Source organism: Equus quagga, chromosome 6, assembly GCF_021613505.1.
Source record: "Equus quagga isolate Etosha38 chromosome 6, UCLA_HA_Equagga_1.0, whole genome shotgun sequence".
NCBI classification, from domain to species: Eukaryota; Metazoa; Chordata; class Mammalia; order Perissodactyla; family Equidae; genus Equus; species Equus quagga.
In genome coordinates, this window is record NC_060272.1 from 133,440,632 (window position 1) to 133,467,065 (window position 26,434).

Consider the following 26,434-nt stretch of genomic DNA (forward strand, 5'->3'; position numbering starts at 1 on the left):
TGGAAGCGTCTCTACTGCTCTTCGTGATCCCCCGGGCTGTAACTTGCAAAGTCCATCCATGTCCCTCAGGCTGCACTGGACCCAGGCAAGTGGGAAGGTCTGCCAGAGGTGGGCTGCGCCCTTCCTGGGCCTTGTCATTGGCCGTCCTTGGGTGGAGAATAGTCCTGACACAGCACGAGGGACAAGGGCCAAGCCTTCTGCTTGACCTTCCTCTAAATGTGGTCCGTGGACCTCGTCCATCCATCCCATCCATGAGTGAGACCCCAAAGACACAGGGTTGCCTCACCTAGGGATTGCCATCCAGATCCCACTGACCCTTTTCCTCCTTCCCCTGCCCACAGCCCTCAGCACTGAGCATCTTCCTTTCAGTGGCACCCTTGAGTTCCTGAATTTAATAGTGCAGACGGGACAAGGTCTCCTCGCCCCATTGCGAATAAACCAATCCACATTTGCTGATGACGTCGGTGAACAGAGGCTCTGGCTGTGCCCTAGTCTGACAGGTGAAGACAGTCGTCCCGTAAGGGTGGAGGCGCAGGGCTGCGGCCCGTAGCCTTTGGCAGTGAAGAAACAAAGTCAGTCCTTTGCGAACCCGGACTCAAAACTGGGTTTACTGGCATCTCTAACCTTATTCAAGTCACTTCCCTGCTGAGATCAGAAACACCACATTCCACCGACAACACAGGGCTCCCACCAAACATCAAATAAGCCGACGAACCGGAAAAAGCCCTCACCTTCAAGCTGCTCGTGGAGTGAACGTTTGCAGCAGGAGCGCCGGGCTGAGTGCAGGCTGTGACGCACATTTAAATCAGAACACGGGAAATAAACACTGGGTGTCAAATCCCTCTGGGTATGGCGTCTGGTCTACTGGCTGGAGCGCTTGGCAAGGGCCACGCCGGATCCAATACCTGCTGACAGCAATCGTGAACTTGAGCAAGAAAACTCACCACCCTGCACCTCCTTGGGACCGGTTTCTCAGCCTTTAAAAGAGACTAAGATTGGCACACACCCACCCGGGGAGAGGGGAGGTTGGGGAGTGGAGGTGCCAAGAGCCTGGCAGGGCTGGCAGGAGCATGGGGGCTCTGTGGGCTCCTCAGGTTGGAAGACTCTCCCAGAACCATGTCACAGATGCCACTGCGGCTCACCTGAGCTCACCTGGGGAGGGCGGGGCCTTTCCCGTCTCTGCAGAGGGAGCTGGTGTGTGTGCAGAGGGGGCGGTCCCATGCCAGCTCCCTCTGGCTCCTGTCCTCGTGAGAGTGGCCAGACAGGTTCTCCAGGTGGCAGAGGAGCACGTGCAGGCCTGAACACAGCGTTCCGAGCAGTGTCCTGGAGGGCCACCTGCACCGCTCAGGCTCCGTGCATGATCAGGACTTGATCAAGGTATGCATGGGTGTCGTACCCTGCCCACGTCCTCAAGCATGACCGGGAGCATGCTGCAGGAGGAGGAAAGTCAGCCTCCGTGGGGTTAAACCAGGGGGAGTTTTCGGAGCAAGAGAGGAGAGGCTCGGAGAGATGGGCCAGAGGCTTTCTCTTTTGTGCAACTGCTCAGCAGCATGGTGGGCATCTGGGAGGCCCTGAGGATGGGTCTGGGAAGATTGGACATGGCACCCCCCGCAGGGTCCCCAATAGTTAGATTTTGGAGAGAAGACCTCCTTGCCCCATTCTTTCTCTTCGTTGTCTACATCAGTGGTTCCAAATCTGGGAAGGGGTGTTAATGTAGATACCCAGGCCCTGGCCCCACCAGAATCTCTGTGAGGGCTCCCAGGAATCTGCGTTTATCAGAGGTATGTGATTCCGATGCTGCAAGGAGCCCTGAGAACCCCAGCCCATGCCCTCTATGGTGTAACACAGCCTGACAAGTCTTAGAATGCCCATCAGCAGGTGAATTTCACACCTGCCATTTGCCGTGAAAATTCAACCCGGTCCCGGAGCAAAGTTCAGTGACAGCAGATTGGCCGTTGCTTCCTGACACCCATCCCCGTGTACAGTGTCTCAGGCACTCACTTGTTCTGGATTTCCAGGCCCTGTCGAGGGGCACCAGCGCCGAGCAGGCCACTCACACTTGGAAGCTTGGCTCAGCCTGGGGCCTTCCTGAAATGAGCCACCTCACCCACCTGGACAGCGGGCTCCTGGGAAGGAGCTCTGGTCCTCGTTTTGAATACAGCACAGCGTCTGGGTACTGCAGCTTCTGCCTCCTCTTGCTCATGGCTGCTTCTCAGGCCGACCGATGCCAGACACTGCAGCTGCCCCCGCCCGCTGACAGAGCCCTCCGCAGGGGAGCCTGTGGCTCTTCCCCAAGGCTTTTCCTAAAAGCCGCTTTCGCTCATCTTCCTCCTTCAACAAGGAAAAAAGGAGCTGACGGTGTTTGAAATTCACTGAGCTTGGGGCTTGCATAGATGTTCTCCCATTTGTGTCTCAGAACTGCCTACGAAGGAGGCAATATTCTCCTCCCAAGGAGAAGCTAGTGTGCCCAAGGTCATGCAGCTAGTGTGCCCAAGGTCATGCAGCTAGTGTGCCCAAGGTCACGCAACTAGTGTGCCCAAGGTCATGCAGCTGGTAGCAGCAGAGCGTGGATTCAGGCTCTGGCTTCCTGATGCGAAGCTGGTCCTTAATCAGAGGACTGTGGACTCCAGGGGGATGCTCTGGTTTGGGAAACTGACGTCTCTACAGGGCCACGTGCTGCGTGGAGCAGAACAGCACCAGATCCACCTCCCCTACTCACAGACCCCAGGGGGAGGGGCAAGGCCAGAATGACCACCCACCCAGGAGGGGCATGGCACACACGGAGGCACCCCCTCAGCCCTGGGGACCCTGCTCTTCCCTCCAGCCCCACTCTGTTGAGCCAGTGGCTCAGAACCTTCCAGGGTGCAGTGACAGGGACCCCCAGGACTTCCCAGAGGTGCCCAGATGGCTCACAGAAGCCCCAGGGGGTGAGTGGCAGCAGCTGCTGGGGACCAGGTGAGGGAAGAGCGTGGCGTGGAAGCCTCGTTCTGGGGATTCTTGCACCATTTTCTTAGTGCACTGGTGGGGGGGCGGCTCGGTCCTTTGTCTTGACATCCCAGTGGGTCCCAGACCCTCTCAGAAGACTTCTTCTGCCTCAAGAGTTTCGCCCGTGTCCTGTTCCTCTTCCCGCCCCCCTGGGGTGCAGACATGTGGTAGCTGCGTGGGCAACATCGTACTTTACAGACGTGGAGTCCCAAGGCCAAGCCGGGACCTCCCACCGGTGCTGCGAGAGCTGCTGCCGAGCAGAAGGTTTGGCTTGTTTGCCGCGTGAGGGACAGGTCTCCCGGGGCCTGGGGTCACAACCCCAGCTTCACACACGGCCCGGAAAGAGGGAATCCATGGGAGCAGGGAGCAGGACACACCTCTCCAGCCTCTTCCCTCCGACAAGTCATGCTGGCACTCGGGCAGCAGGAGCTGGGAAGGCAAAGGGGCCGCCAGTCCCACCCAGCGCAGCACTGGGTCCCAGCTGTTTGGATGGGCGCCCATAAGGACCATCCACACGGCCTGAGGGGCACATTTCTCGACTGCCCACGGAGCAGCCACACAGCTCCCCGCCTGCTGAGCCTCCCCAGCCCCTCCTTCGTCACAGCCTGGCCACAGCTCAGGGCAGGTCAGGAGAGGAGGGCAAGAGTCAGGCACCAGCCAGTCGTTCTCCCACCTGTAAGCGGGTTACAGTCCACACCTGGGGCCCGCAGCCGAAACTACAGGAGAGTCATGCCCCGCCTGGCAGAGTGCCCAGTGGCCACGAATCACTGCATGCTGACTTCTCCTCCGCACCGCAGGCAGAACGGGAAACTGGGGCTGGCAACAGTGAGTGGCATCGTGGGCACCCAGACAGCACCTCCAAGGCTGGGTCACACGCCATGCGTGCTCAGCCTGGGGGCAGCATACAGGTGGCCTGCCTGCCCAGTGTCAGCTGCCTGTCTTCCTGGAGGCCTGCAGCACAGGGGACAGAAGACCGTGCTGGGTTGTGCAATGTGTGTGTGCTCCTGGACTCCCTCTGAGATGCCTGTCTGCTGCCCAGAACCGTTTGTCCGTAAACACAGCAAGGAGCCCACAGGAGGCCGTGATGGCACAGGAGCTGCATTGCACAACTGCTTCCGATTTTGTTCCCAGTTAACTGAGGAGGTGGCTGCCTGCAAGAGGTGGGTCCCGGGCAGACACTGCTGTTCCCTCTGTTCTCGTGTTGTTTGCGAGCACTCGGTCCAGGAAAGAAGCTGCTCCACAGGCAGGCACAGCCCCCCTCCAAGATCTCCTTCTTTCTCAGCTGCCCTCATGAATCCCAGCCACGCCGCGACCTGCCTGGCCCCGCCCTGGGCAGGAGTCCAGAGGCTCCAAAGTGTTGTCCCCGAGCCCAGCAGAGAGGGCCCCTCTGCCGAGTGCAGGAGACAGCTCCTCATGGGCAGGCTCCACTGATGTGCGACAGGATTTGAGAGCCTGTGCAGGACCATCACCGTCAGCCTTCACCCACGGAAGTGATGAATAGGGAGCATGACAGGGAGAGGCCCCTCTGGGTCTGCGGGTCGTTACTCGGTGTTCTGCCAGCGAGAGCAGGGATGGAGGGAGCCTGCTGCTGGCCCAGCCAAGACCAGAGAGCAGGAGAGGGGCCAGGAGCAGCCACACCCTCCTCTGCACGGCTCCTCTGCAGGCAGCAGGAGAACCACCGAGAAGGAGGAAGGGCTTTGGGCCGTGCTGCACACGCCTCCCAGTGTAGTGGCCCGTGCTGCCCACAGCCTCCCACTGCAGATCTGCCATGCCCCACACATCTGCCTGGGCTGGACTTGCAGTCCGGGTTCCATGTTCTGTCTGAGGAATGCCGTGTGCAGAGCTCCCTGGGCACCTCAGGGGAGAGCATTTGGTGGCCTCACTACAGTGACAGCTGTTTGCAGATGACAAAATGCATGCCAGTTCTTTTCTCTGCAGCCGGAAGGCCGGGACCAGGCTGGCCTGTAGAGGGTTTGCCCCTGAGAAACCAACCTCCATCCTGCAGGCTCCTCGGGGCACGGGCAGACACGTCTTCTCACCACAGAGAGGACAACCTCTCAAAGCTTTCCTTAGAGCCAGCCCGTCCTAACTAGCCAGGTACTCTGAACCCAAGAACCCTTCAGAAAGCTTTAAAGAACAATCCAGAGGGAGGCCATCTCCTGCTCTGCCACATTCCTCCGGGGATGAATTTCTGATACTCAAACGTCCCTGCCAGGTGGGAGTGGAAGGCCTGGGGCTTGGTCTCTATCAGAAAAGAAATCATCTTAACAAGGAGGACAGGCCTTGCAGACACACAGTGCACCCTGACTGATGTCCCACTTTCAGGGATAACACCATTAAAGAATAACCAACGCGGTTTGCCCAAAGTCTGTGAGATGTACGGAAGAGGGAAGGGGGCTCACACGTGTCTTTGTAGAAGTGAAGAGTAAACTTGTTAAAGTTCCCTCAATGTTACCTTTAATTCTCATGCTCGCGATGTCCCCCCTTGCCCTCCTAACGCTGCTCGCTGCCTCCGCTCTCCTGTGTGGAGGTCACCCAGCTGCAGTGACACAGAGCATCGTTCTCCCGTCTCCCCACGCCGGCCTGCCACAGCTGAGGGTCAGGGAGGGCGGGAGGGAGAAGGAAAGAACCCGGTACCCCACATCCCCCTCAGAGGAGCCCCGAGAGTTTGAAAGAGGGGCAGCTAGCAGGGCAGCTGTACAGGCTCACAGGACTCGGGACTCAGCCGGGGGCCTGCTGGGGACCGCTGAGAAGGGGGAGAACGACAACTCCGCAGAGAGGCTCTGTCCTCAGGAAGTGGCCGCACGTGTGGGGAGCGGGCCAGAGTTGGGGGGGAGCCCTGTCTGGGCACACAGCCTCCGTGCCCAGCCTGCGGGAAGCCCCGACTCACACCCAGGCCGGCCCGAAGTGTGGACCAGTGTCGGGGTCACAGTGTGACATTAGGACAAACCTTCTCTGCAGCATTTTCCTGGAGCTGGACCGGGCTCCACACGGAGCTGCCCAGAGGCACGGTGCTGAGGGGCAGGGGAGTGAGGGGCGGGGTGTTGTCAGATATTTGGAGAAGCAGAGACAGAGGTGCTAAGACAAGGACAAAAGACTCAGAGGCCGTAGCCCGGAAGGAGGAGACACGTGGACGCAGCAAGACCAGCCAGCGTCACCCTGGCTCCTTGGTGGGGTGGCCTCAGTGCAGAGCACTCACAGGAGAAGGTGACGCTCCAGGTGGATCAGAGCCTGGGCTGGCTCCCAGACACTGCGTCAACACAGCCTCCTCGCCCCCCTCCCAGGTGGAAGCCTCATGTTCTTCTGGAAGGAAGCCGCTCTGCACCTGCTTCCACCGCAGAGGAGCCTTCCTGCCCCTCGGCTCCTTCATTAGACTAGCCGGCCGCGGGGCCCTGCTCCCTCGCTGCGCCCCAGACAGGGCTGATTGGGTCACCAGATGTCAGCATGAGCAGAAGAGGGAGAAGCTTGGTGCTGAAGGAGCCAGAGGAGCTGGCATTCATCACGGTGGCCTAGTGCAGCCTGGGGCCAACCCAGCTGGGCTCTCCTACCAGGAGGGGCGTCTGCAGGTGGGTGGTCCCTGAGGCTGCGCTGCAGAGACGAGGTGCCAGGCATAAGCCCCTCCCTCTTTCTTTAGCACCTACATCCCCAGAGGATGTTTGACCTCCGTCCCGGGTTTCCCCATATTCCAAGCTAGTCCCCAGCCAGTGTCCCTCAGCATCTCAGCATCATCGGGATCGCAAGAAGGGGGTGGTGGCGAGAAGGGCAGTGGGTTTGGCCCGGTGAGCGTGCAGGACCTCCAGACCAGCTGCGGGGCTTGGGCAAGAAGCTTCACACTCACGGCCCGGTGTCCGCGTCCGCAAAGCAGAGGTAGAGACAGCCACACGGCCATGCGGGCAGACTGCTGAGCGTCAAAAGCTGTCTGGGCTCAGCATAAAGGCACGGCAACCCCGGGCAGCGCCAGCTTCCCTCCCTGGGCGCCATCCAGCCCACCTCACGGACCCATGGCCTCTCCTAACGTGGGACCCGGATCCCGCACTTGTCTGGAGGAGGGGGTGATCTTCAGGCCCCCTAAACCTGATGAGAAGCCGCTGCCTGCCGGCCACACCCAGGGCCACAGCTCCCAAGGTGGATGGGAGACGCCCGCCCTGAGGAGCCGTGGGGATTCAGGAGAAGAAGCGACCGCCAGTACACAGTCCTCAATTTCCAAAGATCCCTGGTAACCTCTTAGGAGTTCCCAAAAAAGACAATTGTCACAAGCTATTTTTAGCATTGGTTGATTTATTACTAATCGATTATTAAATTTTTGTCATGTTCTTTTATTATGAAACTATGATCATGTTACTATTTTTTTTTAAGATTTTATTTTTCCTTTTTCTCCCTAAGCCCCCCCCCCCCCACTACATAGTTGTATGTTTTAGTTGTGAGTCCTTCTAGCTGTGGCATGTGGGACACCGCCTCAGCATGGCCTAACAAGCGCTGCCATCTCCGCGCCCAGGATCCGAACCAGCAAAACCCTGGGCCTCAGAAGCAAAGCGCGAGAACTTAACCACTCGGCCATGGGGCCGGCCCCTCACGTGACTATTTTTAAATGTGCCGCGTGGGTCAGGCACCTGTGGGGAAACACTGCAGTGCGAAGGGTAGAGGAGAGGGAGTGATGAGGGCACATGTCCAAGGGGAACTGGCAAGACCAGCAGGGAAGGTGCAAGGCTGGCCAACACTGCGGCAAGGGCCTGGGCGGACCGGGGAGAGGACAAGGGTATGGGGGCAGGGGGGATGGGGGGATGGGGGATGGCATGGGGGGCGGGGTTGGGTACTAGAAGGGAATGGGGAGAGGAACAAGCTACTGCTAAACCACAATGGGGCTGGGAGGACAAATTCCTGCCTCCTGTCTCCTCGGGCAGGAGAGACACTGGGCCCCTGGCTCACAGAGTCAGCCTCTCAGGGCTCAGAGAAGGGCAGGGAGCGATTCTAAAGGCCACATGGGCCAAACAGCCAGACCCCTCTGCGACACTGAGCGCTGAGCAGGGGGCCTGCAGGACTCAGTCCTTGCCTGCTGCCCACTCCATCCTCTCCCTGCCCCACACGCCAGAGACTCAACCTGTGCGGTGGTGGATGAAGGACGGCTGCAGGGTCTCCACTGCTCCCCCGATTGCCAGGGGCAGCCGGCCCCCCCGCCCACTGGCCCGGGGTCCTGGCTGGCTCCACGACATGCTCTTGCTCGAAGTGAGGCAGCAGAAGAGAGCTTGTGGTACGTCTGGACAGGATGGTAGATGCCTCCTCACTTCTACCCTCTCTTTGGGACCTCCTCACTCAGGAAGAGGTCAGCCACCAGGGGACAATCCGAGGACCCTGCAATGGCCAGGCTGGAGAGTCCACGCTGGTGCTCTCTTCAGGTCGCCCCGTCAAGGCTGGAGGCGTGTGAATGAAGTGGTCTTGGGCTCCCTGGACCAGCCCACCCGCCAGATGGGTATCACCAAGTGACCCCTTTCAGCTCCAGGAGGCACGGGGGAGCCACCAAGCTGCAGCAGCCCGAACGCCTGACCCATGAAATCAGGACATACAGTCACATGATTGTTGTTCTAAATCCCTAAATGCAGGGTCGTGGGCATCAATAGATCACAGGGACAGAAACCTCTATCTCGCTTTCGGTCCCCTCCGTGAACGCGTCCCCGTCCGCCAGCGCCACTAAGCACAGTCAAGGAGCGACAGTGACATCGCACCTGCACAGGGCCCGCACTGGCCATGCTGCCTCGGGGACTTGAGGCCTTGTGCTACCTGCTGCGGTGACAGGACTGACGTGCATACGTGAGTCTCCTAGACACACGACTCGAGCCAGGCCGATCTGCGGGGCAAAGAGGCGCTGTTAGCAAAGAGGTGAATCTGACTAATTTCAGTTGAATCTCCGTGAACAGCTGCTGAGCCTCTGACGGGTCCCAGGTGATGCTTCCGGGCTGACCATAGTGGGGACTGGTTTCCACTCTGAGAGATGCTCTGTCTTCATTACTGTATCCCGTGGCAGTGACCGAAAACCTCAGCCTTGGTCCTGACAGCGTGAGATTCTTTCTAACAAGCGGAAACACCCCAAAGGGGATAAAGCGGGTTCAAAGGAACCCCCACGGACACTCAGCACCCGTAGAGATGCTCAGGGGAAGGAACAGAAGAGCTGACCCTGGCCCTCCTCTGCGTTTTCCAACAAGGGATCCTGGACAAGCCACTCAGCCTCTCTGAGCCTCTTCATCGGGGAAACAGACTCGAGGACCAGCGTGGAGACATGCACCAGCACTCGTGCAGTGCTCCGAGCGTGCGCTCTGCCCTCAGGGGATGCAGCACTGCACTGAGGCCACCAAGCTCCCCACAGCCACACTCCTCCCAGCCTTTGTTTTGTTTTTGCTGAGGAAGACTGGCCCTGAGCTAATATCTGTGCCCATCTTCCTCTATTTTGTATGTGGGATGGCTGCCACAGCATGGCTCGATGAGTGATGTGTAGTTCTGTGCCCGGGATCCAAAGCGCCAAACCCCAGGCCCCTGAAGCAGAGCACACAACCTTAACCACTATGGCACTGAGCCAGCCCCTTCTCCCAGCCTTTAAGGTCAATCTCGTAGGTGATTCCCAGGAGGGGACCCCAGAATGCAGCATTCCCAGATGGGGCACAGGCTCCCCGTAGTCCTACAGGGCCAATTTAGACACACATCGGCCACCCTTCACTCCCCTCCTCTGGGCTGCAGTTCCTCCCCTGGGAACAAGGGAGGTGAGCCAGGAGCCCTGGAGCGCCCCTGCCCAGTGCTGTCTGGGACTGTCACCATGGACACTGGGGTCACTGTGGCCTGCGTTTTCACTCAAGCCATGAGGAGTCCACTCAGAAGACGGCTCCTAGCTCACCCAGCTGCACGGTGGTCTGGAGAGTCCGTCTGGAATGGCAGCTCCCAGCAAGTGTTGAGAAGGATTCTGAGGCTGCGTTCAGACCCCACCCGTGAGCACTTAGTGGCGTCTGCCAAGGAGGATGGAGGAAGTGGTGGCGGCTTGTGTGGTGGCGGTCTGCCAGCTCTGCAGACAGTCAGGGGTGGGGCGAGGCTTCCAGATGGACTGACAGGCAGAGACGTTACAGAAAAACGTCCAGCCTGAAGAAGCCACGGTTCCACCGACCTGCTGGCCCAAGTCCGAGGCTGAAAAGCATCTGGTCCCCCTCAGTTACTCCGCGCTGAGAGGACAGAGGGCCACGGTCACCCTGCCTGCACCCGACCTGAGCCTCCAGTGACCAGGGCACGCGCTCTGGCCGAGTGGCCAGCCCCCAGGTCGTCCATGGCCACGGAGTGCCAGGAAATCAAAACCTCACGCTGCAGGAGGTGGGGAGCCGCAGAGCTTCCAATCCAGGGCTTGGGGAAGATGCCAAGCCAGTGACAGCCGAGCAGGAGCCCGGAGTGCTGAGACCCCCAGCCGTCGTCCCCACCCCGAGGGGTGCCGGCAGCCCACCGTGGCAGGGCACATGGGGAGCCGCATCTTTTCTGGGTTGCAGGAGGCTTGGGATTCGAAGAGCAGAAGGCATTCTTTTAAAAGAAGCAGCGGGCCGGCAGGCAGGCATCCAGCCACAAGCTGCCTTGTTGGATCCCTCTGGCTGAACTGCGAGGGCTGAGCCGGGGCGGCCTGACCTCGCCAGCCATAGTGCGGCTCCCCTGAGGTGGCGGGGCCCTGGCTGGAACCCCGGGCTCTCTGCACGGTCAGGCACTCGCCTCTCTGGGCACCAGATACTTACCTGCCCTTGCAGGCAGAGGCCCTGTGCCCTTACCTTCCAGAGACAGCTTGCCCCACGGCTGCCTTCTCTGGCCCCAGAGGATTTGGGCTCCAGCCTCCAGGAGCTCCAGGTCTCGTGAACGAGCCACAGGGTGTCGCAGGGTAAGAGGACCAGGGGTGCATGGCTCTGACCAGTGGAGATGTGGACAGAGAGGAAGGCTCAGGGCTCGGCAGCTCGGGGAGCAATGCAGGGGAGTGGCGCTGGCCTGGCCCCCCACGGAGCCTAGCTTTAGTGGGACAGGAGAGTGGAGCAGGGGCTTCTGGGCCAGAGGAAGGGCCCTGGGAAGACACGGAGGTGTGGAAGGCTGACGGAGACAGCCGCGCCTCTGCGGGTCCAGGGGGAGTGGTGGGGGCCAAAGCAGGAAGGTCGCACCCAGCACAGTCGGGATGGATGGGATGTGTGTGGCTGGTCATGCGGCTTATGGAGGAAAAGCAGAAGTGGCCCTGGGTCTCTCAGGGACACAGAAGAGACAGGTGTGGGGAGGGAAAGTCTGTGGGCATCCCTTGGGGCCGCAGGCAGGAGGAGGAAGACGGGGGGACCCTAGGACTCCAGGGTAGGGGGTCTTAGTGCCAGTGGGGAGACAGCCAGGTGGGCAAGGCATAGACCCATGTGGGCCAGGTGAGCTGGCCCGAGGGGCGGGCACAGGAGCCGGCGAGGACTCTGGAGGGCAGTCAGGGAGGATGGAGGAGCAGGAGGCGTGAGGAAGGAGTGGGGAGGCAGCCGGCCACGTGGCAGGGGCAGAGGCGAGACTGGAACCTTCCTGGGACGGAGGACTCGGAGCCAGGGGCCCTCGCCATGAGCTGGTTGAGCAGAGTGGGAACAACCACGGCGGAAACCCAGGCCCTCACAAGCCACACACGCATACACGCCCACTGCAGGAAACACAAATGTGCTGTGAAAACTGTGCGTTTAATAGACAACGTAAGAGGAGGTATTTATCACCTCGGTCAACCTGGAGCCGAACGGGGAACCCGATGCCCCCAGGGACCACCAGGACCCAGGAGCACACGTCGCCGAAAGCATGGGAAGGATGGAGAATTCAAGCAGCTTTGACGCAAAACAGTAAAGAGAAAATACATTAAAGTTCCACGGCAGGACTAAGGGTTAATGTCCGAAATGCATCAAGAGCTTTCAGAAATTAATAAGAAAAGGGCAGACAACTCAGAAAAACTTTAGCAAGACAAAGACAAACTTTCAGTGAGCCAGCGGGCTCTCCCTGGGTTCCCAGCCTCCCCAGGGCAACAGACTTCCCAGTCTGGCCTCCGGGACGTCACAGGGTAGGGGCTCCCGTCCCAGCAGAGGCGGCTACAGCCCCACGTGCCCCCTGCCCCCCGCAGCACCCTGGAGGCCCAAGGCCCACCTGCCTGGCTTCCAAGTGGAGGACACTCACAGGCAGCAGAAAACAAAGCAATCGTGTTCGGCCCCGCGGATTTCAGACTGTCCATGGCCGCAGTTGGTGTTACTTTGCCTGATTAATACAGAAAGAAACTGGCCATTCCCAGGAGAAAATAATAAATTGGCCGTAAAGATGTGAAAAACGTTCACCCCACTAGTGGCCAAGAGCATGACGTGTCAAGCAACCTTGAGACGCTCTTTTTGACCCATCTGCAGTATTTCAAGAACATCACCCACATCCAGTAACGGAGAGAACGTGGGGACAAGGACACCTGAGACCCTGTTGGTGGAAGCACAATTAGTACAGGCTTGTTGGGGAATAAATTGGCAATAACTGTAAGAAATGTAAATACGTGTACCTATGAGTTAGCAGTTCTGTTTCTAGGAGGCATTTTACAGACATATTCCTACTGAGATAGACAGTGGCTGCAGATACATGTGCACATTTCCACTCTTTAAACACGTGCATATAAAGCCTGCTGGGTTGCTGCACTGTTTGTATAAGCAGCAATAACTGAAACAACTGAAATGACCATCAACAAGGCATTATTTAAGTTAATTAAAATACACTCACCCCCAGGAAGATGGTGGAACTGACAATCAACGTGGGAAATCTGTATGGGTGAACGTCAAGAGAGGTCTATGATTTATCACACGAAAAGCCAAATGGCAGAAAAAGTATGTTATGATCCAAAATACGTTCTTTTTTTTTTTTTTCCACACTGTGTGAATATATGGTTGTTTACATGCAGATATGTATGCATACATGAACTCACCCGCACCCACACGGGCACACACACAACGTTAAAGGTTTGGAAACGTCTGGAGGAATCCCCATCAGACTGTAAATAGTAACACCTGGGGGGGATGGAGCCTAATGGGAATTGAGTGGATTGGCACTTTTTTTTTTCTCTCTCTCTTTTGGTGAGAAAGATTGGCCCTGAGCTAACATCTGTTGCCAATCTTCCTCTTTTTTTTTCTCTTCCCAAAGCCCCGGCACGTAGCTGTATACCCTAGTTCTGAGTCATTCTGTTCTATGTGGCACACTGCCACAGCGTGGCCCAATGAGTAGTGTGTAGGTCTGCACCCGGGATCTGAACCAGCAAAATTTGGGCCGCTGAAGCAGAACACACGAACTTAACCACTCAGCAACAGGGCCAGCCCTTGGGACTCTTTTTGGCTATAGCTTTCTGCATTGTATTATGTTTATAATAAACAAGTAAGGAGAAAGAATAACGCAGGAGTTGAGAAAATGGGACGCATGTGAAGAGTGTTCGAGGGGACAGAGGAGCTGCCCAGGACACCCAGGGCTCTCCGGAGGCTGTCCACACAACCTTGCGTGTGCATGCATACATATATTTTTCAGAAGAGTTTCTGTAGCTTTTATCAACTCTTGGAGGGGTCCGTGGGTCCAAGAATGTTGGAACCATTGACGTAGTCTACATCTTCGAGAAGTCAGACCACGAAGGGAAGCAGAGACGGGCCCAGCCTGAAGGGCAGGCATGTCGGGGGGGGCGACGTGAACCCGGGATAAATAGCAGTTGGTGTGGCTGTAGCTCCCCCCTGACAGACGCCACAGGAATCTAAACAAGGGAAAGCGGGCGTTCGCACACGCAGTCCATCAAGTTTCCTGGAGCAGATCCGCCACTCGTGCTTGGCACCTGCCGAGCGTTCGGCTGGTCGTAGGGTGCTAGGAGGCAGGTCCTTCCCTCCCGGGGCGGGAGCATCGCTCCGCCAGGCCCACTCCCCGTGCTGCAGAGGAGGGGGCTGGTATCTGGCTCATCGTAAAGCCTCGCCCGTGACCTGTTTTTTTCTCTCTCTCTAGAAGCTTCTAGCTTCTTCTCTTTCCCTGATGTCCCGAGTTTCACAGCAGCATGCATGGATGGGGTCTTTTTGTCACCGCTGTGCTAAGCCCTTGGTGGCTCCTTCAGCCTAGAATCTCCTGTCCTGTCTCCTGTTTTGGTGAATGTTTCTGACGACGTCCTCGCCTCTTTCCTCCTCTGTAGCTCCTGCTGGTCAGACCTTGTACCGCCTCCGTTAACGCTTTATCTCCCTCTGTGCCCGCCTTCGTCTTTCTCTCCCACTTCCTGCGAGATTTCCTCTACGCTATTTTCCCCAATTCAATTGGACTTTTTTTCTTCTTCAACATAATGTTAACTTCTTAGAGCTCTTTCACTTTTTCCGAATGCCCCCTTCTCCATCGCATTACTGTTCCGTGGATGTGTCCTTCTTTTCTGCACCGTCCCCCTCTCCCTGAGCCCCTTCTGTCCGTTGTCGTTTGTGTCTGTCATGCCCGACAGAGGCCCCGATGCCCAGGGGTCTGGGCACATCCTGCCCATACTTAAGGCCCCGGTTGGCTGGCTGGAAGCTCAGTGTGGGTGAGTGGGGCTTGTCATCTGCTTGTCTGCCTGTCGGCTGATCAGGTGGGTGCCTGACTGTGTCCCTGCACGACCCCCAGATGTGGGTCCTGTCCGTCTTTTCTCTGGTTGGTCAGTCTCGCTGGAGAAAACTCCTACATTCAGCCCACACAGCACAATCGGCATGCAGCTGAGGGGAAAGCGGGAACGGCTGACTGCCCAGAAAGCAGATTTTTCTTGATTCATCTGTTTTCAGTCTGAGTTCTCCGTCCTCGCTCTGGCTGGGGTTTCCAGGCTCAGAGCCTCCCTGAGTCAGTCCTCCTAAGAGTAGGCCCCCTCGCTTCAGCGACGTGGCACCTCTGACGCCAAGTGCCCTGGGGTTTGGTGTGGCTCCGAAGTTCTCGGTACCCTCACCTTGAGAGGTGAGCATCTATGGACCTTTCTCTTCAACCGGGCGGGCTCATGACCACTTCCTCAACAGAGTATGGCAGAGGCCAGGCTGTGGGGCTCCTGAGGCTGAGCCGCAGAAGGCCAAGCAGCCTCTGCCAGGTGGCTCTGGAACCCTCCTCTGAGACCTCAGCCGCCGTGCTGGGTGGAAGCCCATGCCCCCTGTGAGGAGCTCCGATCAACACCCTGGGTCTCCCCAGTTAAGGCCCAGACGCAGAGGGGCAGCGACAAGCCAGCCCCACCCTGCCCTGTCTGGGTTCCTGGGCACAGAATCCCAGAGGATGCTGTTCTGTGCCTGTCAGTAAGGGTTGGTTGTGCACCAACAGGACCTGCAACAACCTTAAATTTCCTTTTTATGATCCCCTTACCCACCACACACACGCACACATACGCGCACACACATGCACACGTGTGCACACTCGCTGGCCCATAGTTCTCAGCTGATCCATTCTGCCAAGCCACATACTACCCATTTTCCAAAATTCTGTTGTCAAGTCTGGTCTGCTGTTGTCCACATCCCTCTGGATTTATACCTTTCTGCATCCATTCACTGTGATTTTGTGATGATTCAGAGGAAATCAAGAAAGACACACGATTAATCTGCCACTTTCAACCAGAGACAGCAGCAAACCTGTCTGTGGTCCTTCTAAATAAGTAAACCCAGAGCCAAATTAAAATGCTCCAAATCAAATTGCCTCGGGTAAACTGAGGCAGTAACTTGGGGAACAGGGGTGTCCACGGTGGTCATCAGCCTCAGCACAGCACTGCTGTGTCTGTGACAGGAATGCTGAGCCCCACGGCTCCTCACCCAACTTGCTCATGTACATACATTATCAGAACAAAGACACAGGCCTCCTGCTTTGATCTCCACGGTCTGGGGAGCTCACCACACACTTAAAATAAAAGCCCGAACAAAAAGGAGGCGAGAGAGCCCCAGAGAAGAAAGAAAGCTCTTTCAGTGGGCAGCAGGGAGGTCTCCCTCGGGTGAGGCAAGGCTGGGGCCTGCCCTGAGAGGGAGGGCAGCTGGAGCCTGGCAGAGAGCACAGGCTGGAATGCAGAAGCAAGTGCACATCTGCAGCAGCCACCGGGTGCACAGCAGCCTTGCACACCCAGTGAACGAGGTATGGACAGGGCTACTCAGGATTGGTGAAACTGGGTCAGCAGAGTTCAGTGTGAACTCAAGCAGGAAGCGATCAGTCTCAGGTTGAATAATTGCTTAGATCAGGGACTTCAGACAAAGAAGAGCCTTTCCAGCACCACAGGCTGTATCTGTGCAGCTGGCTAGCCCTGTCAGATGTTGCTCCATTGCACCTGAGTCAGCAAAACCTGTCACTGCTCCTAGAAAAATGGCTCTGAGCACAACTCCCGATGGCGCCGTGACCTGTGTGGGGGAGATAGAGCGTTAACAGTGGTTTTTGGTGTGTTAAATGGTACCCATTGCAAATAATTGCTACAATGCCCCAAATGACTGTCTTGTTTACCCTTTAGTAACCTTATGAGGAGCAAGAGAATAATCAAAGAGCCCCAGCCAAGGGCTCAGGGGCCTGGCCTCTCGATGGCTGTGGCCACTTGCATGCTGTGTGCCCTCTCTGGGGTGAATCGCCCTCTCTGGGCCTCCTTCACGTGAAATGAGGAGTAAACCAGTGTTTGTCAGCATGGGGCAGTGCCATGCCACCTGCAGCCATGTGGGGATGCGTCGGCCCATGGGCTCATCTCCTGACTGAAGGCTGCTGGGAGTTAGTGCCCAGCCAGGGCCGCTAACTGCCCCAAAAGGGGCTGCCTGGGCTCCATGACAAGGCTGCTCTTCCAGGAACACCCACTGTGTGCGCTTCAAGCCTGGGTAGGTGGCCCGGTCTCCACCACGGGAACCTGATTCTGTGATCAGCGGGGGATGAAGAAATGAGTGGGAGATCCTAGGGGCTACTGGCTCTAAGAACTCACCAACGTTTTTCTGTGAACATTGCCAATACAGAGAAAAGCAGGCAGAATGGCCCAGTGAACCCACCGCCTAGAAGCTTCCGTCCACAGTTGCACACGTCTCCTCTCAGTGCATCCACCCGCCACCCAGCTGTCTGTCCAGCGTCTCTCGCTCGTTTCAGAGTGAGTGGCAGACCTCAGTGCCCTTCACTGCAAGCACATGGGCACAAGAATTGTTAGCTCGCCTCAGGGTTTCCTACGGTTTTATTTTTTCTGGAAGACGTGCGTGGAGCAGCAGGAGCACTGCTTGATCTGGGCCCTCCCGGGCAGTCTGCACAGCCCTTCCTGGCACAGCGAGTAGGGGAGCCCCCATCACCCGCCGTGATCGTGGGTGCCCTGAGGTGGTGCGGAGGATGGCGGCAACAGCCATGCGGTCTGCGGAAGGGGAGACGCCGAGCACTCGCCATCTGATGCCAGGCCTCGGTCCCACACGGGGTCAGTGACCTGAGGAAGTCCAGCCACCTCCCGGGCCCATCTCCATGTCTCTAAGATGGGGACAGTGACATTCTGCCTGCTCCAGCAGCACAGTGTGGGCGGCTGTGAGGCCACGTGTGCTCACCTGCGAGAGAGCGCTTTAAACTGCGCTGTCCTGAGAAGGGCAAGGACCGAGACAGGAGAGTGGTTTGTTCACCAGCCAGGGTGGAAGAATGACTCTCAGATGGCCTGGCTCAGGCCGAATGCCCACCCCCAGCCTGTTCCCAAGGCCGGTAGCAGTTGTGGTCTGATCAGCGGGGGCTGAGGGGAGAGAGCAGGGGTCCGGAGGGAGCAGCTCCTTCTCCAGAGCCAGGGCCGCCTCCAGGCCATGCGGGGCTGCGTGGGCCCTGCCGACAGCTGGCACACTGTGACTCCGTCGCAGGTCTGGGCTGGGCTGTCATCGGGGCAGCTGGGCTTGCTCCTGCAGAAACAGGAGGACCCGTGGGACGCTGCCGCGCATCGTGAGGGGGATCGCTTTTCAAAGGAATGTTTCTTGCTGCAAACCCTGTGTCCTCGTCACGGTCCAGAGTGTGTGTGTTCCTTGCGAGGCCTCAGCTCAGACTGTCCTACAGCAGAGCATGAAGCCGAGCTGCCCTGAGTGCCCTGGAGCGGCCACCATGGGTGCCTGGCCTTGTCACAGGCCTCCGACCCTCAGCCACAGCCTCCAGTGGTGGCCTCCGCCAAGGGCGTGCAGGGAGGAGAAAGGGGGTGCTGGCCCTGGCCGGGACAGCCTGAGGCATCCGCAGCGTCCGAGCCCCAGGTGCTGACGCGGCCCAGGGCTCAGTTGGTACACGGTCCTCTGTTATGTTCCCCCTTTCCCTCCCTGTCTCCCCACTCCCCTTTCTGAGCAGGACTTTCTGCCATCAGCTCCCAAATAAACCGTTTCCAGAGGCCCCCCCCTAGACACACACACTGAAGAACCTGAGAAAGCATCTTCCTGTGTTCCAAGTGCAAACAGTGGGCTCCCCGCTGGGTCCCTCATCTTCCCGTCTACACGCTCTCCCTGGCCATTTCTTCGTATCTCAGAGTTTGGGCCAGGAAGTAAATGATAACAATCTTTTCACCCTTGGCCTTCAGAAACCACGGTGAACAGTGTGGGTGCCTCACCTGCCAGTCCTCGTCCCCTCCAGCTGGCCCCCAACCCCGGACTGCAGAGAAGGAGAGCTAAGAGAGGCTCACGTAACCTGGAGGCAGAACCAAGGGACACAGGAATGACACGGCCAGGCATCCACTGTGCTGGGCGCATTGGGGACAGAGCAGATCTGCCATCCGCAGCTCCCGGATTTGGTGGCTCCTGTACCCACAGCTCAGGCAGCACGGCCATGGCTGTTCCTGGAAGTTCAGCGACTCACTGTTGCTGAGAGGGAGCCGGACTGCTAACCCTGTGTGAGCCACAGTTTTCTCACGTGGGACCCCTCGAGAAGCAACGCTAAATTCAGAGTGACTTCGGGGACCGAGTCTCCCAGCTTAGGATCCCTGGAGCTGGGGATATTCATGTGCTCCGTGGGCGTCGAGAGTTTGCACGAAGGGCGAGTCCGGGCTCTGCGTCCCACGACACAAAGGAAGGGGGCACCTCCACTCCTGACCCTCCTAAGAACCCTCCCTCCCCCTCCCCAGCTTCACTCCACTCCTTGCAGGAGTTCTAATCCAGCATCCGCACAGCCAAGGGCAGGGTGAGGGCCCCGCCGCATGGACCAGGAGGGACCAAGGACGGAAGCTGGCACTCCTCTCCGGGGGTCTCAGCCAGCGAGGCCCCGGGTCCTGGCCCCGTCTCCATGGGCAGCAGTCCATCCCGCTCTTGGCACCTGCCTGGCCCTGCCTGGCCCCGGCCTGTGGTTCATCCTGGCTCTCCCTCCTCCCATTGCCAGCGACAGCTCATCTCACTTCCAGGTTACTCAAGTTTGGGGACGTTCTGCCTGTGTCTTCCTAACAGACAGCCTTGCCCTCCACGTTACCAAGCCCCATAAAAGCAGATACATTAAAACAACAATGAGATGTCACCTCACACCTACCAGGACGGCCAAAATCCAGGACACTGACAACACCAAACACTGGCGAGGATACGGACAACAGAAACTCTCACTCCTGGCTGGTGGGAACGCAAAATGGTCCAGCCACTGTGCAAGACAGTTTGATGGTTTCCTACAAAACTAAACATGCTCTTACCAAGTGTTCCAGCAATCAACTCCATTCCTTGGTATTTATTCAAATGAGCTGGAAACATGTCCACACAAATTCTTGCACACGGATGCTCACAGCAGCTTTTCTCATCATTGCCAAGATCTGGAAGCAACCAATACGTCTTCGGTAGCTGAATGGATAAATGAGCTGAGGTTCATCCTACGATGTAATATTAGTCAGAGATAAAAAGAAATGAGCTACTGAGCCATGAAAAGACACGGAGGAACCTTACATAAACCTCACTAAGTGGAAGAGCCAGTCTGAAAAGGCTATACTGCACGATTCCAACTCTGTGACATTCTGGAAAAGGCAAAACGGTGGCGACAGCACAAGGATCAGGCTCAGCGGTTGCTGGAGATGCAGGGGAGGATGAGCAGGCAGAGTGCAGGGGAGGACGAGCAGGCAGGGCGCAGCGGCCTGCAGGGCAGCGACTCTGAGATGCTGTAATGGTGGATGCACGTAATCACACATTTGTCCAAATCCACAGAACGCTCTCCACCAGGGGCGAGCCCAAGTGTGAACTACAGACTTTAGATGAGACGATGTGTGCAGGTTCATCGATTGTAACAAACATACCCCCTGGTGGGGATGTTGACAGAGGGGGAGGCTGTGCATGGGGGGTGGGGCAGGGGGATTATGGGAATCTCTGTACCTCCCCCTCAGTTTTGCTGTGAACCTAAAACTGGTCTAAAAAGAAGATCAGAGCCCGAGGCTTGCACAGACAGCTGTGCTGGGCGCTGCCCTTTCTCTCAGAAGACGCCTGAGCAGCAGTCTGCTGCCGCCCCTCACTTCACAGCCTGAAACAGCGGGGGTGCGCACTGGCACCCCTAACAAGTCCTGAGCAAAGGGCGCACGCGGGGCCCTCCCCACACGGTCAGGCTGAGTGTGGCCTGGCTGCACTTCCGCAAACACGCATGGAAGCAGGCAAATACAGGGATGTCCAGGACATTGGCCAGAGGACACCAGCTGGGCCTCATGGGGGCGGCGTCATTCCTCCCTGCTCATCCCTCTCTGGGTGGTCTCTTCCTTCTCTCCTCTAAGAACCGCCCCGATCCTCAGGCCTCCGACAACAGAACCTCAGCCCTCCCAGCAGGACGAGGTTTCAACCAAGGAGGTGGTGGCCACCAAGAGCCACCAAGAGCCGCTGACCGCGAGGCACCAGGGCTCCCGTCTCTGGCCTCAGGCTGTTGTTGCAGCTGTGACGAGCCTGGAGGAGGGTGTGACCTGGGAAGGGCCACTGACGTTTTTGCTGTTGTCCCTCTTACCTCGGCTCTCACATCCATTAAGAAGGGATGCCCATCTGGGTCCTGGACACCCCAACTTAAAACATCAGCCAGGCTCCCAGGCACGATGGGTCAGAATCCAGGCACGGGGCACAGCAAGGACGCTGGCTCTGCTTCCCAGGGTCTGCGCCCCGAGCAGGGCTCACCCAGACGGCAGGGGGCTGGAGCCCTCTGAGGCTGGAGCCTGGGGTGCGATGACTCCAAGGCTGGGGACCATGGGAGCAGTAAGACCAGAAATGCTCGCACACGGCCTCTCCACATGGTCTGGGAGGGAGCATCCCCAGAGCAGCCGTCCCAGAAGGACCTGGCAGAGCTGCCAGGCCTCTGAGGTCACCTCCTTCCCTTCCACATCACTAGGCTATGGGGTGAGTGGTCACAGACCCACCCGGGATCGAGGGAGGGGACAGAGACCCCGCCTCCCCCTTGGAAGAGTCTCAAAGAAGTTAGGGTCCTGAAATCACTATCCACGAGCTGCCCAACCTGGTCATCCTGCTGCTCCCGCTGCTCCTGGTCATCCCGGCCCAGGCTGGGATGTTTGGGTTTTCACGCAGTTTAACCGAGGTTTCATGACTCCTCAGTCTCAGGGAGGAAGGAGGGAGAGTCGGAGCAAAGCGACGTCATTGCCGTGCTACCCCGCCCCCGACGCTTGAGAAAAACAAGTCTGTCTGCTGAAGAGAACGAAGCATTTCTCCACAGCCCAGTCATCCTCGGGAACGCGCCACAGCTCAGAGGAATTTGTCTCCCACGGGAGGAGTCAGCCAACAGGATCGTAACATGGAATCCACCATCCCACAGCACGTCAAAGATGGGAAGAAAACCTTAACTCCTGGGAGCCCCATCCAAACCTATGTCCCCAGCCCGCAGCACTAAAATGTGGCCGGGGTACCGCCCCGCCCTGGCCAGACCCAAGGTTCACGGCACAGGGTCTGCGCAATAAAGACCTAAGTCACGCCCCGAACGCTGCAGAGACGCAAGGTCCTGCCCAAGATCATTCTTGCAGCTCAAAACAAAGGCACATGCCAGCTGTCGGATTCTGGCTGCAGTGCTCTGTAGCCCCATTTTTCAAAGAACTTCCTAAACTACTCCAGAAAGTTGGGCATTTCTAGCCTCAAAGTCCAGTAGAATCCGTGTGAGTGTGGACAGGTGCCAATGCGCTGACCACAGCACACGCCGGGGCTGCAATGAAGCAGAAGGTGGAAATGCTCCAGCCCCTCCAGGTCTCCACTGAAAACTTCCCTTCTCACCAGAAGATGCACGAAGCAATCACTTACGGTGCCGGAAATCTAATAGCTGTGTTTTAACTCCAAACATACCAGCTTCTAAAAACAGATTTCAGCCAGTTTACAGCATTTGCACGTTTCTCTTCCAGTTGTTTTCTGATTAAAATGCAGTGATGGCTGCTGTCGGTGAGTGTGAACTCTGATGTGCAGGTTGACTCCCGTGGTGCTCGGGGCCATCTGAATCTGAACAGGCTTGTGTCCCTGAGGGGTCACAGGACCCAGAATGACAGGGAGGAGGGAGACCTTAGTACCTCTATGGGTGAGTATGTGAGCACGTACACAAAATATTCCAGAACCTGCCTGTCTTCACTTCAAGTGTGCAAGGTTAATGCTCACGTGGAAACCCCTTCTGACCTTGGTCCTCCTGCGGGGCCTTGATTACTGTCTGCAGTTCCAGACAATCAGATTTCTCCAAGACACAGCCATAGAAAGGACTGGGGTTATACAGAGCTTCCTCTCCCTCATTCTCTTCTGCCAGTTGTGGTTACGGATGAAAACAATTACGCCTACCTGTTCAGGGAGGCTGCCCGGCCAGGACACATTGCGCAAGTCAAAAGGAGGGTGAACACATGCCAGGCCATCCGGCCTGCACAGAAAGCTGACCCGCCTCAGCTCCTAAGTGTGCTTTTTGTCTACACGAGGGAGAAGACGCAAAGAGCTTGGCACTCTCAGCTTTTCCATCCGGAGCATTTGATCTCAGCCCCTTTCCCTCCTTCGTCTTGTGGAAACAAACGACAGGAAACTCAACCCCATGTTGCTGGGGGAAAGGCATCCTTCTCTCCCACTCACTCCGCAACGTCACCAGCTGGACTCTGCAAAGACGGGAAACGCAGAAGTGTACCTGTCCTCCAGGTGCTCACAGGTGTGCACCTGGCTGTGCCTGTGACTTACCAGGATCAGTGTTGTTCCCCTCCGCCGGCCCCAGTCCAACGCAGGTCGGGGAGGGTGTCTGCTCCACACAGTCATTCGGAACCCAGGCTTTTCCTCTCCGGTGGCCCTGTTGCCACCAGGCCCCTCACAGGGGGCCAGCAAACAAGGGACCGTGAATGGAGATGCAGAGGATTCAGGGACCAGACCGCAGAACACGATCCCAAGGCCTCCCCTGCCTGTGGTGGGAGCTGGTGCCCCCAGGGAGAGGGGGACAGGTGAGCATACACACTGTCCGTGTCGCAGTAGTCCAGCTGGCCCCAACCAGGACATGGGAGTCACTTTCCACTGGCCGTTGCTGCAAGCTGCGACCTGCTCTGAGCAGGTCTGATGAGAAACGTGCACAGCTGGACGGCCGTAGCCAGTGCTACGTCTTGTTAGGACTCCAAATCCCATGGCGTCCTTCCCCGTAGCCACTTAGACTCTTTCTGACTACTTTCTTTTTCACGAGTACAAAGTTTTTTCGAACACGTTTAAGCAGAACAGAGCAAAGTTTCAAGCAGGAATATGAACTGCTTTCTCCACAGAAAACAGCTTTTCTATCTCTATGGGTCACTGAGTAACTGAAGCTCCTGTGGCCAGTGTGTGGCCTCCTGCAGACCACATATAAATATTTAAAATTAGTTTCCAGATGTCCAGGCAGACTTGCAGGGCAGCAGCCCCTTTCTTCGCATTTCAGTGCTTTCTGGTTGCAAAAGAAGAAAATTAACGAGCAGCCCGGAACCCCTAGGTCCTGAGCGTGGTGAGGTGCCGTGGGGGCCCACAGGGAGCGTGTGCCATGTGGTGGGTCTCTGGTTCACCTTCAGTTTTATCAGAGCTGAGATAGCCACAGCCAAGAACATTAGAAATCAATACTAACATGGTCAATGGGTGCAACAGATATTTTATTCATAGAGTGAAGAAGATGGCCCGGGTTCCTGGAAGAAGCCTCATTGCACTCAGAGGTCTCCCTCTGCCTGCAGTCTGGGATGCAATGATGCAACAATGGCCTACTTTTACTTCTGGGGACCTGTTCCGGGTGCCGTGGCTGAGTAACAAAACGCCCCAAAACACAGTGACTGAAGACAACAGCAATTTCGCGCTATCGCTCTGGGTTTCTGTGGGGCAATAACTGGGGCCCAGCTCACCTGGGCATCTCTGGCTCCAGGTCCCATGAGCGTCAGTCCGAGGACAATGGCTGGCAAGTTGGTGCTGCTGTTGGCTACTCCTCGGCTGCCTGAATGTCCTCACAGCATGTCAACTGGCCTCCCCCAGAGCCAGCAAACCCAAAGAGGGAGAGAGCGGCCAGGCCTGGCCTCCGTGACCTGCGGTGACCTCAGGGCCTCATAGCATGAACCCTGCACAGTCTGCTGGGGAGGTGGGTTCTGGGGGAGGGAACAGGGACCCTCTCTCAGGGTTGGAGCTGAAAGCAGCACTGTAAGAAGAGCGTGTGGGCCAGGTGGAGGCTCGTGTGACCCCTTTTGGAAGACACGGTCTGCCCCAGGGCCTAGCACCCAATCCTGCTCCTGAGGCTCACAGAAACCTTAAAGAGGAGAAGCAGCTTGGACAGGCGACACTGCCTGGCTCGGCCAGGACGGGGAGGGGTCCACGCTTGGACAGAGGGGTCTGGCTCCAGACCACCCCACCTCCAGCATTCTGCCAGAAAGTGCTCCCCCTCCCCAGGGGTACTTGTTCCTGGTACAGCTCTCTCAGTGAGCCCTGGATGTCAGCCTCACCGAGCACGAGGCCCCAACCAGAGTAACAGGAAACGAGGTCAGTCTGCAAATCGGCATTACGGATGATAGGCGCTGGCCCGGCCTGCAGCTCCTGACCTCTTTCCTCTCCCAGAACCATCACACAGTCAGTCCAGCCTCTCCTCACGGTCAAAGGCCTGAGGCAAATGCTGGATGCATTCAAAGGAAGACTGATACGCAGAGCCTGCTGGAGAGCACAGGCCCGGGGCTGGGTGGGGCAGGTATGAATGACAGTGGCTGTGCCAACAGTGCTGGGGTCCTGCCTTTCTGTCCTGTGACTTGGACGCCTGCCCTCTGTCCTCTCAGACCCGGGACTTCCCCTGCTGGTGAGACCGCCTGAGGATAGGTCTCTGAGCACAGGCCTCCAGGGGCAGGTGGAACAAGACCCAGGATTCCAGGCATGGGGTGGCCAGGACCCCACTCCAGCCCCACCATAAGACAGGGTCATGCTGGCTGTAGGAGCTCCATGGAAGACTTTCTGGGGTCTTGAAAGATAGCAAGGCTGCTGCCAACAGCGTCCTCTCTCTCTCTCTATCTCCCCCATTCCACCAGGCTTTTGGAAATTCTGGGCACTGGGCCATAAGAGGCAGGGGCAACTCATGAAGATCATGAAAGTGCACAGGAGGCCTCCATCTCTGATCCCCACCCCAAGGCACGTCTGGGAGGGAGGGCCGCTTGTGCAGGTAAACATAGATTGAACTGGGACACCTGGAGAAAGACTGGTTTCCACTCTCTTCTAGATGCAATCCCGCCAGCCTCGGGCCCCCCTGACAGGCATCTACTTCCTTTCACTACTTGTTCCAGCACCTAAGCCTGTTGACTGACGGGGGGTGGTGGCCCCCTGTGCTGTCCCTGGGCCGGAAGAGACAGACAGGTTCCTGCTCTGGGCCAGGAGCCATGGGGGTGGGACCCCCCCCCCCCAGAGGGAAGGCTTCAGCCCTGCACTTGAATCCATTGGGGGCAGGTCCCTAGGAGAGAGGCTGGAACCCTGGTGGCCAGTCACACCTTCTCCTTAATGCCCTGTAGATACGCCCTCCTCTGGGATCTAAAGTTAGGGTCCACTTGTGGCTCTATCCCCATTCATCCTGGCAAAGGGAACCCTACCAACACTGCTAGGGAGAGGGCCAGAAATCCAGCCACCGACAGCAGGTCCGGCCAGCGCCTTGCGCAGAGAGCAGCTGAGTCTGAAGAGCAGAAGCAGAAGGGAGATCATGGCCATCAGGACTGCAGATCCCACACCTTCTAGGAAGGCAGCTGACCATGTGGGCGCTATCGTTTCTGGGGCCCCTCCCGGGAGCTCAGGGTGGTGACGATGTGCAGAGCCACCAGGAACAAGTCTGTGCTAAGGCCACCCCCAGCCAGCCAAGCAAAGGCACCCCAGGCCCTGCCCATGCCTGCCCTGTGCCCGCGGTCCCTCCTTCAACCTTTCCCTCCCACACCAGCCACAAGGACCTCTGCTCTGGAGGGGTGCAGAGGGCACAGAAAGGAGAGAGGGGAAGTTAACCACAGGGGCTGTGGGCGAGAGCTCTGGCCCTCGGGATGGATGGTGCCGATGGAGCTCTGCTCCTCCCCGAAGGTGATTTTCCGGCTGCCCCCACTCTGGAC

General features: G+C 57.7%; 1 long non-coding RNA gene across 4 annotated transcripts; it reads right to left on the bottom strand.

Moving 5' to 3' along the window:
* Positions 1-14,359: 14,359 nt before the first annotated feature.
* Positions 14,360-21,760, bottom strand: LOC124240575 (uncharacterized). Of its 4 annotated transcripts, none has more exons than XR_006888942.1 (4): positions 21,370-21,760; positions 19,592-19,765; positions 17,511-17,846; positions 14,360-16,355 (listed from the first exon to the last, which is right to left on the bottom strand). It is a non-coding gene; the product is annotated as an uncharacterized LOC124240575 (long non-coding RNA). The 4 variants fall into 4 exon arrangements; XR_006888941.1 differs by having other exon boundaries at positions 16,980-17,846; XR_006888940.1 differs by having other exon boundaries at positions 16,916-17,846.
* Positions 21,761-26,434: the final 4,674 nt, after the last annotated feature.